At 40.0% G+C, this 10,305-nt stretch overlaps 2 non-coding genes across 2 annotated transcripts; both read left to right on the top strand.

Moving 5' to 3' along the window:
- Positions 1-4,176: 4,176 nt before the first annotated feature.
- LOC135471981 (U1 spliceosomal RNA) lies at positions 4,177-4,338 on the top strand. Its single transcript, XR_010444491.1, has one exon. It is a non-coding gene; the product is annotated as a U1 spliceosomal RNA (small nuclear RNA).
- A 1,793-nt stretch (positions 4,339-6,131) lies between these two features.
- On the top strand, positions 6,132-6,293 carry LOC135471983 (U1 spliceosomal RNA). Its single transcript, XR_010444493.1, has one exon. It is a non-coding gene; the product is annotated as a U1 spliceosomal RNA (small nuclear RNA).
- The last annotated feature ends 4,012 nt before the right edge of the window (positions 6,294-10,305 follow it).

Raw genomic sequence — 10,305 nt, 5'->3', positions numbered from 1 at the left:
TAGGCCCAGAGAAAGCAGGGACATACGAATGATCCGAATCAGCATTTGTGGGGCATTTTGCGAGTTCATGCGGGATTAGGAGCTCTCATAAACTAAAGCTACCAGAATTCGTGATTTTACGGTAGTTGCTTATCGCATCGTTGAGCAGACAGACCTGGCTATAAAACTTTGTAAAATCACACCTCTTAGACGTGTTAGTTTCCGAGAGCTCCCACCTCGACTCGCAAAATTTCAGAAGTGCTGATTCAGCTTTTTGTTGTTATGGTTACTCTTACTATGCAACATAGAGCCTGTGTTCTTAAAGAAGAAACCTGAAGGTGCCTTTATCTCAATGGCCAATTGTTTTTCAGTATTTGATTGTGATGGAGTGCAATAAGAAGGAGTTTTATATAAGTAATAAAGGTCTACAAGTCTAGGATATAACATACAAATTGTTTTAAAGAAATTCATGTAAGAAAGAGTTTTAGCCTTCAGGAAGGGTGTATTTTTAATTAAAAATTTTTTTTGTATTGAAGTTTTGACTGCTCTTATCATAAAGGATTCGTGTTTTAATTCTCCGTCAATATTCATTGTATATCGATAATTTTTTTAAGTGTATATTTTGTCCAAAGGAATCAAAAATTGTAATTAGGAATGATCTATGACGGAGAAACAAAAGCCATGTGGACAGTTTTAGACATAGCCTTATTTTACATGGGTTTCGAATCAGAAGTTGTGCAATTACACATCAAGATGGGGGCCAGCCTCGAATCAAAAACAAAATGAGTGCCTTTGTACCTCGTAAGTTTCAACATTCCATTGTATTTTTGTGTAGATTACAGGTCACATATGAGTAGATACAGTAAAAAAAACTAGTGTACTTTTATCATTGTGTGTCAGCTGAGTGCTAAACATTACATACAATACAATCACAAGTGCTATTGCATGTAGAGAAAAGTTGTGCATGGCAGGTGTGTTCAGGTCACAGGTAAGTGTGTGTAGGTAATTATCAAAATCATTTCAGGTTGCAGGTTGAAGAAATTGTTTTAAATATTTTTATTTAAAATTCAAGGAATTTGATGAATTGTGACTTAAAGTTTAATAACATCAAAACATACCAGGCCAGTTTACTTTGTTGCTGAAAGAGGATGACATTTCCATCTTGATAATCCGTGCAGGTATTTGATATCTTCAGTTTGGAAAACTTCCTGGTACATCATATATAATAGCAAAGAAACTGTGATTGCGTTGGTGATGAGAACAGATTTTTTCGACAACCCATGATTTTTTTTCTAAATTATATAAATATTCTATTTTTCAAGGACATGAACTTACTGGCTTATAGCATAACAGTGCAAAGGGATATAATAAAGCTTTAATACCAGAAAACATCATCATTGAAATAGGTGTAGATTTATGCCTTTTGTAATGCCAATTTATGTAATTAGACAGATTAACGTAAAACAATGATCACAAAACTTCCATTTTTCTGCACACAAATAATTGTATTTTACATTGTTTTTAATCTGGTCTTGTGGGCAAAGGTGCATGCATTTGCCCCCTAATTTATCTGTTGAGTCGCGGCTAGGATTTTAATAGAAGGAACATATTTTTAACTTAATTGCAGCTTTTGAGAGCTTTGTTTACTATACAATGAATTAATGGACAAAGGATGATGAAAGCTGAAGACAAAGCAGAAGAATTATTTCAAGGAATCCGTACTTATTTAAATACTCACCCAAGGGGTCAAGGCCACTGTGGTTTCTGTAGATACCAGTAAAGAAATTAATGTGTGTTTCTTTATGGATAAAGGTAGTGGTTTCCCAATACATATAAGCACATAAATTTCCAATATGTTATATCCACAAGTGCTTAATTTATTTGTTGTAGTCAAAAAATGTTGTGTGACTCTGGTCAGGACATTTCCCAATAGAGTTTGAATGGTTTAGTGAGAATAGAAACAAATAGTTAACTGCTCTCGATGCTTTGTCATGAGATCTCATATTGAAAGCTCATATTGTTACTATGTAGCAGAAAAACGGATACAATGTACCAGGGACTGTTACACTGTACAATAGTCCCAGAGTGTACTCATTTCAAATTTGTCTGAATGTTTTGCAGTCATCTGTTTTTTATTATTAAGACAGTATAGCAATGATTTTACTGTGCTTCACTGAGAAAAGAGGAATGACTACTGCCACATCTCCCTAATTCATTGTGCTACTCTCCATGTCACCCGTCTGCTGTCACACTATTATTTGATTTAACAAAACAAGTCCACATTTTTATTTCCAATAACCTATTCATGCCCGCTTACATGAACACTTTTATACTGAAACGGAGAACTGCTGTTACAATGATCTCAGTCTTCAGGGTACACTGTGATATGTACATGCTGAAGTTATATTTTTTTCTGAGAGGAGGGGTAGATTCAAATTTTGAAGGACTTAAATTTTATGCTGAGTTTCCTATTTCTGTGTGCAGTCTTCTCCACAGTGATCTTCCAATTAAATCTTCCTCTCATATGCCGAACATTTCCAGCATTTGTTATGACAAGTTCACGGTTGTTACGTTTTCAAGTTTCTTGTTTGATTTTCCGTTGTGTTAAATCTCAAAATAGGAAGGGTAAAATCAGGTTACAAACATGTTTTTTTTTTTTTTTTTTTTTTTGGTAAATGTGACAGGGAGATGTTTGCAAATATGGCATGTTGAAGATGATTCAGTTGGGATGTTAATAATCAATGAACATGTTTCTTGAAGTTCTATAATAAAAAAATATTTCTCTTTTACGTTATGTTTTGTCAGTTCTGTATTATTATGTTTGGCTCACAATTTCATGTTCAAGATCTCTAGACATACTAATTTTATAACTGCTTGAAGAAATTAAGAAGATAGCACAGTAGTCTCCCTTGTAGATTTATCATGTCTATTTTAATGCTACCTTTTGTTTAGGCCTACATGCATTTATCATTGAATATAGAATAGTTGAGAGATGAAATTATACAATGTGTAAAACATCCATAGGCATTTGTCTGTGCATGTATAGGCTCCTATGTATGCAAATTTCGTGTTTAATGGAAACGACAACAAATAATATTACCTTAGCTATTTTGGAAGAGGTGTCAGTAAAGTGGTGTAAACAACATCAGGTATTTATGGCTGTGCCCTGGATTGGTTGTGTGCATTTTAAATACCGTAAATTACCAAATTCCTGACTCAGTGTACTGTGTATTAAATTCAAAGTTTAACCAAATGTTAAGGTGGTATATTAGAAAGTACTGCACGTATTGAGGTAATGTTTTGCACACGTGTAGAGCACAATAGCATGAGGGGAATGTTCCATTGTTGGTTCATTGTTCATATACATATGCCGCATAGACCTTCTTTGTAATTGTTAATTGTTGCATTAGTTGATAAGTACTTGCACTCTTGTTTGAACAGGGTTCACAGAATTAACTGGGAGGTGTCTTGAAGGGCATCAGCCATTTCCCAACCCCACCCTCTGCCCACCTCCCTCCCCCTTTTTTTTTTATAGACAGGCCACTGTGCTCTTACCAAATTAGCTATACTTTTGACGCTTTGAAAAAGAATTTAAAGGTTTAAAAGAATTTTTAAAGCCTTGAAAATAACATCTATTTTCTGTACATTGTAAAATGATTTTTCAAAAGTTTATGATTCCTGAAGCTTTATGACTGACTTTTCAGTTTCTAGAGAGCAGCATTTTTTTTTTCAATTGACAGGCTAACCGTGCCAAACTCCAAATCCTGACCCCGATCACCCCAACCCCTCTCTCTCGCTGTGATGTCTCGCGCAAAAAAATGAGCTTATTCATATCACTGTAATGTGGCTAATTTGGTCTTCGACTTGTATAATCAGACTTGGCGCACCGTCGTATCGCTAATGTATAGAGAGAAGAGAGATATCGGCATTAACTGTTAAAGGGAGATAACTTTGAATTCATTGTTTCTTGTTTCCGTCAATATTTCCTTCATTTTCACGATTTTAAGTGGAACATGTTCCTATTTTTCCGTTTATAAATCGACCAAAATACTGTACTTTGTTACAAAATCACCAAATAGTGAATTTTTTCAGCTGTAACAGAGATGGGACTTTTTTTAGAAAGAATATAATTCCCAGGTGTCTCTCCTGTTACGCGGAAGCAGCGGTACATATACCGTAGAACTGCACTCCCAAAGCATACTTACCTGGCACAGGGGATACCGTGATCACGAAGGCGGTTCCCCCAGGTCGAGGCCTTCCCATTGCACTTCGGTGGGCTGACGCTTGCGATCACCCCAAATGTGGGTGACTCGGGTGCGTAATTTTTACTCAGGGGGACTGCGTTCGCGCTATCCCCTAGGATGAAAGCAAAAGTAGACAAGGGGAGGATGATCATGGGAAGAGTGAGAAGAACGATGGCCTCTGTCTTAGGAAATTCCTGATTCGTAACGGTGTTTGTGCAGTGTAATGGCGAAGACGTATGGGCAATAACCGAGATATCCTGATGATCAAAGTTATACAACGGTATATAGGTAACCAGAAAGTATGGAAGAAAGGGTTAGCAAACTTGACCGTGAAATTTACGTAGGCCTACTACGCTACATTATTTGGTATTGTGGCCTGCACATTTTGACGTTTGTCATCATCCCCAAAAGAAGACGACTGGCATGGGTATTTTTACTCAGGGGACTGCGCTTAGCGTCTAATGACACGATAGACCCAAACTGCATCAAGTGTGCCTAGACTGCCCAGGCCTGATCCATTTCCATTGTTTTATTTATTTGATTGGTGTTTTACGCCGTACTCAAGATGTTTCACTTATACGATGGCCGCCAGCATTGTTGGGGGAGGAAACCGGACAGAGCCCGGGGGAAACCCACTACCATCCGCAGGTTGCTGTCAGACCTTCCCACGTACGGTCGTAGAGGAAGCCAGCATGAGCTGGACTTGAACCATTCTTTTAATGTAATTGTATATTAAATGTGATGACCAGACAGCTTTTGGAAAAATCAGATTAGTGGCGGCTGAAACACTGCAAGTAAAATAACTATTTTTAATACCTCATTGTGCTGAAGCCATGGTGGCAGGGGACGTGTACGTTACTACTTTTTAAGCAGATATGCATGAAGTCAGAATAAAAGCCAGACTTCAGTAAATTGACAAGAGACTGTGTGACCAAATATCACACAGTCGTCACTTCTCTGGTTTTACTATCTATGGTGTAGTCTTTTTGGTATATTTGTTATCAATGATGTTGAAGACCTTTTTCCTGAGGGCTCGATTTAGGTACATTTATTATAATTTGAGTACAAGTCTATGAGTCACCTTTGCACGTTGTAGTGTCGTACATTACGTGATCTTGTTTCCATCATGTGTATAACCTGACTTCAAAGCCGAGCCCCATAAATTCGAGGTGTGTCATGTTTTCATGGAAACCGATTATGCATATTTGACGGAGTTTTCCTCGCCATGCAGTCCAGGTATGTGTCATTAAGAATAAAATAAATAAATAAAAATACAGCACTTATAAGAACGGTTTAACCTAAGACATTTATGCATAAAATGCTTTCATATCCCAGATGACCATACAACCTGTCTGTGCTCTACAGCGCACGACAGTGGCTTTGGACGGGCCGGATGCATACACAGCCAGTTAGTGAAGATTACAACAGGGGTTGTCTAGCCCACAAACTGCTGGCTGCACCACGAGCCACACCAGTCAAACAACACGGCCGAATCCAAAGTACTTTTTCCCTTTTTAATGTGAGATCCTGGAGCAGCTATGTTTTGTTAAATGACTTGTCCAGTGCGTAGATCTAAACCGATGTAACGTTATTGATGTGTGCTGGACCGCTACAACAACGAGTTCCAAGGTCCAAAACGGAATCAGAAAAAGGGAGATAACCCCTGGCCGGCGTATATCTTTTCAATTTATTTTCTTGAATTAAAGAAATTTAAATTTAATTTATGGATATGTAATTATCCGTACAAATTTTGAAAAATATGGTTCAAGGCGTAATTGCACATAAAACCTAATTTAGTCTTAAGCTAATTAAAATGTTAGCGTTCTATTGTGCAACACCCTAATTTAAGGCCCACCATTTGGAAACGGAAACAGAAGTTTATAAACTTTCGTTGTTGTTTGGTAATTCATACTTACCTGGCACAGGGGATACCGTGATCACGAAGGCGGTTCCCCCAGGTCGAGGCCTTCCCATTGCACTTCGGTGGGCTGACGCTTGCGATCACCCCAAATGTGGGTGACTCGGGTGCGTAATTTTTACTCAGGGGGACTGCGTTCGCGCTATCCCCCAGAATCAAAACAAAGATCAGACTTGGAAGGCATAGGATACGTGCAAACCGTTGGAAGGAATGCTTACTCAACACGTGCGAGCTCGGCGAAGTGACTTAAGCGCGTCTCAGGGCGTAAGATTGTGGCTAATTACGTTACCATATAAAGGCTTACGTGTTCGGGTTAGGGGCTGTATATTCATCGTGTTGAATTAAATCGCGACGTTGGATATTTTAACAGTAGCAATTGAGTACATATTTCTTTATCCACAACTGATATTCTAGCATGGTATATCAGTTGAATGCTGATTTCACTCAGTCGCGTAGAACATACCTTTTGTTTTTTTTTTTTTTTTTTTTTTTTTTTTGATTGGTGTTTTACGCCGTACTCAAGAATATTTCACTTATACGACGGCGGCCAGCATTATGGTGGGTGGAAACCGGGCAGAGCCCGGGGGAAACCCACGACCATCCGCAGGTTGCTGACAGACCTTCTCACGTACGGCCGGAGAGGAAGCCAGCATGAGCTGGACTTGAACTCACAGCGACCGCATTGGTGAGACATACCTTTTGTCTTTGCTACGCCTCTGAAACTGTTGACCGCTACTCTTTGTATGACTCCGTTCTGTTTTCGTACTTTATATACTTTCTTTGTTCTTTGGTGATTTGTGTTAAACGTCTTTTTGGGAATTGGCTTTGCGATTATTGATACGCCCTTATCAGTTGTCGGCCGGTAAAGTAATGTGTTTTTCGCATGGTCGTACCCCCCCCCCCCCCCCCCCCCCCACCCACTCCCCGCGTCATGAAATGAAGTCATTAATTCTTGATTTAACGCAGTCAAAGAACACTATTAGTTTGGGATTGTTCCCGGTTTAAATCGTCCTCTGTTGTAGATCAGATACTGCTAGCATTGCGGTAGGTTTCAAACGGCCATTGCGTTACTGTACACAGTTCACAATTTGTTACTCATTGGTTCACTCATTGGTCCATAGGAGAGACACAGGCAATGAGACAGCGACATTCGTTGGAAGCCATCACGTGGTTGTATCTACTTTTCTTTCTCTTCACCGGCATACCGAAGATTGATCAAATTAATGACGAATAAACTGTCGCTTTGTTTTACACCCACCAAGCCCTGTCACCAGAGTTTATATACATATATTTAAAGCCTAATTTTTCCTCCCTGCTGTGAAAATTTAACTCCCCGCCAGGATTTCTTATCCCAACTCCTGGAAAAAATTCGATATGTAAAGGAAAACTTTGAAAAAAAAAATGATCTGAACTCTCTCTCCCCACTCCCTCTTAATATGTTCTGCTCTTCTTCACACAGATTCAACTGATAGAATTTCATCACTAATTACATCGGTGTTTCATAAAACTGGTCACCGCTATACATTAAGCTCATAGGCAACAAAGCCTTCTTAAGTTCCGTTACCTAGAAAGGTTACCATTCATTGGATAGTTTGTTGTTCTTCCTAATGTCTGAATAATTTCTGTAGGAAATGCGTTGAAGCCATATGTCAACAGTGTATAGATATTTCGATGGGTTCAAATTGTGCCACCTTTTTGGCTGACCTATATACCTCTTCTCTTATGAGAACGACTACATGTATATGCAGAAGCTATTAAAGACTAATCCCCAAAAGACCCGATCGTTCTTATTCACTAAACGATATAGTGATGATCTCATAGCTTTAGATAACCCATTTATAGCAACGGCTATGCATATAAGCTGACGGCCAAAAGAATCTTTACAAAGAGTTCAGATCAATTTATTTTGCCAAAGCAAAAAACAGGATGACTGAAGTTTAATATATGCAAAAGACCAATGACTTTAGATATTGAAAGTCTTGCGTAGGAACGGACAAAGCAGCCCTCAAATCATTTTACAAGTGAACAAACAGAGCAGGGGTAGAAAAATAGCCATTCCATCTTGGTTAACAATGAGCAGAGTACACAAAAATTTGATCATTTTTAATATCAGTCAATATCAAAACCAATCAATATCGCGTGTGGCCACCCCTTGCTTCAGTGCATGCAAAAACTCTCCGACGCATAGAAAAAGTCAGTCGTCTGATGAGATGACGTGGGATTCATTGCCATTCATTGCCATTCATCTTGGAGAGCGAACGCCAGTTTTTGTCGGTTGGTTGCCAGGTGTGGCCGTTGTCTTACTTAACCAAACATGTTCTATCTGGGGAACGTGCAGGCCACGGCAAGACGTTGACGTCGTTGGCGTCGAGGAAGTTCTGCACAGTTCGAGCTGTATGGGGTCTGGCGTTGTCATGCTGGTACAGGACACCACGTGCCTGTTGTTGAAGGAATGGCAGAAAAACAGGACGTAGAATTTCATCCACGTAACGCTGAGCTGTTAGGTTCCCGTAGATGATGACCAGTGGTGTCCGTTCCTCTCCACAAATCCCACCCCACACATCACGCTGCCGCCACCAAACGGTACCACCTCCTGGACGCATGATGCAGTCGTTCGTTCGCCTCTTCGATGGTAAACTTGCTGTCTGCCGTCGGCACGGGACAGGCGGAAGCGGCTTTCATCCGCGAAAACAACACGTTGCCAATCACGCCCTTGCCAACGGCGTACAATTCGAGCCCATCGCAGCCTCTGGCCACGTTGTTCGGCTGTGAACAACTGCTCTCTGAATGGTCGAGCCAAGAGTCTCCTGGACACGGTCTGCCGACTGAGCCGATGACCTAAGACATTGATTGACGATGACGTCACTGTCAGGAAGCGGTTCCTCGGGTGTAAGGTGCGCAGGTACCCGTCTCTCTCGGCGTAGTTACCCTAGGCGTGCCTGTTCTGCAACAAGTTGGACTCAGTTACACGAGAGCAGCCAAAGGTCCTTGCAATGTGGGCATGGGTGGCTCCCATGGATACCATACGCAGGGCTCTCTCGCGTTGTTCTGGAATCAATCGAGGCATTACTTTGGTGGTTTTTAGTCAGTGTGCAAGTTCAGCACACTGTGTGTAACGTTTTTATACACTTATTACATGTGCAGTCGCGGCCATTCATGGCTCACGTGATTTTTCAACTTTCTTCGTTGTCTCAAAATGTTCGTGTGGGCGTATATGACGCTTGTCGCACATGGGAATATGCTTCGTACAATGTTTTCCTACAATAATTTGGTATTATTTGCTGAAAAGGCTGGTTAAAATTAACTCACGGAGTGGTAAAGTTTCTTTTGGCGGTCGGTTTATATCCACCTTCGTTGGAATCAAAGAAAACAAACTCCCTGTAGATGGTCCATCTTATCTGGACCCATGTTTGTACAAAGACCAAAACGGTTTCCTCCCCTCAAGATGAATAGTTTCAATTTTAACATTGTAAATTATCCGCACTTGGGCAGCATTATATGCCGCAGGATCCTGTACATGGCGTGTGTATATCCCGCCTTGTAGCCTTTGTTACTGTATAATGTAACTCGCGCGGGACGGCTTGCTTGCCTTCGGTAAGCCGTCTCGGTGAAGCATCACTAGATAAAAGAGCGGTGAAAATCCGTTTTGCAACAAGGAGGCGCATTTCAAGCAATCTTAAGAACTCCTTCGTCGTCATATGACTGAAAAATTGCTAAATACGACGTTAAACCACAAGCACCATTCACTCACTCACTCAGGTGATATTTCTTTTAGTTATACATGTACGAAACATATATCGTGTTCATCAAGGCAAAACTGTTGTAATAAAGTCTGCTGTTTTTTGGGAACCGGTAGAATGTATATTGTATAATTGTTGACATAACTATAAGGATATAGGCAGAACAATACACAATTAATAGTGCCACACTAGATTTGTGACATAGCAACAGTATACCTTCTGCTGGTGTATATTATACAGATCGTTACGGTACTGAAGATGGAAAGTTGTTAAATAAACATGGAGGTAGTATCTAAAATATTTCAAATGTTATTTCTCTTGCAACGGATGTATGTGTAAATTGTTGGGAAAATTTCTCAGTTAACCACTGACTTGTATCATAATATTTTTCCTCGATTCCAGTCATTGGCTGCCTTTCTTGATC

This window comes from Liolophura sinensis, chromosome 7 (assembly GCF_032854445.1).
Source record: "Liolophura sinensis isolate JHLJ2023 chromosome 7, CUHK_Ljap_v2, whole genome shotgun sequence".
Taxonomy (NCBI): Eukaryota; Metazoa; Mollusca; class Polyplacophora; order Chitonida; family Chitonidae; genus Liolophura; species Liolophura sinensis.
This window is presented reverse-complemented; position numbering and strand designations above follow the sequence as displayed.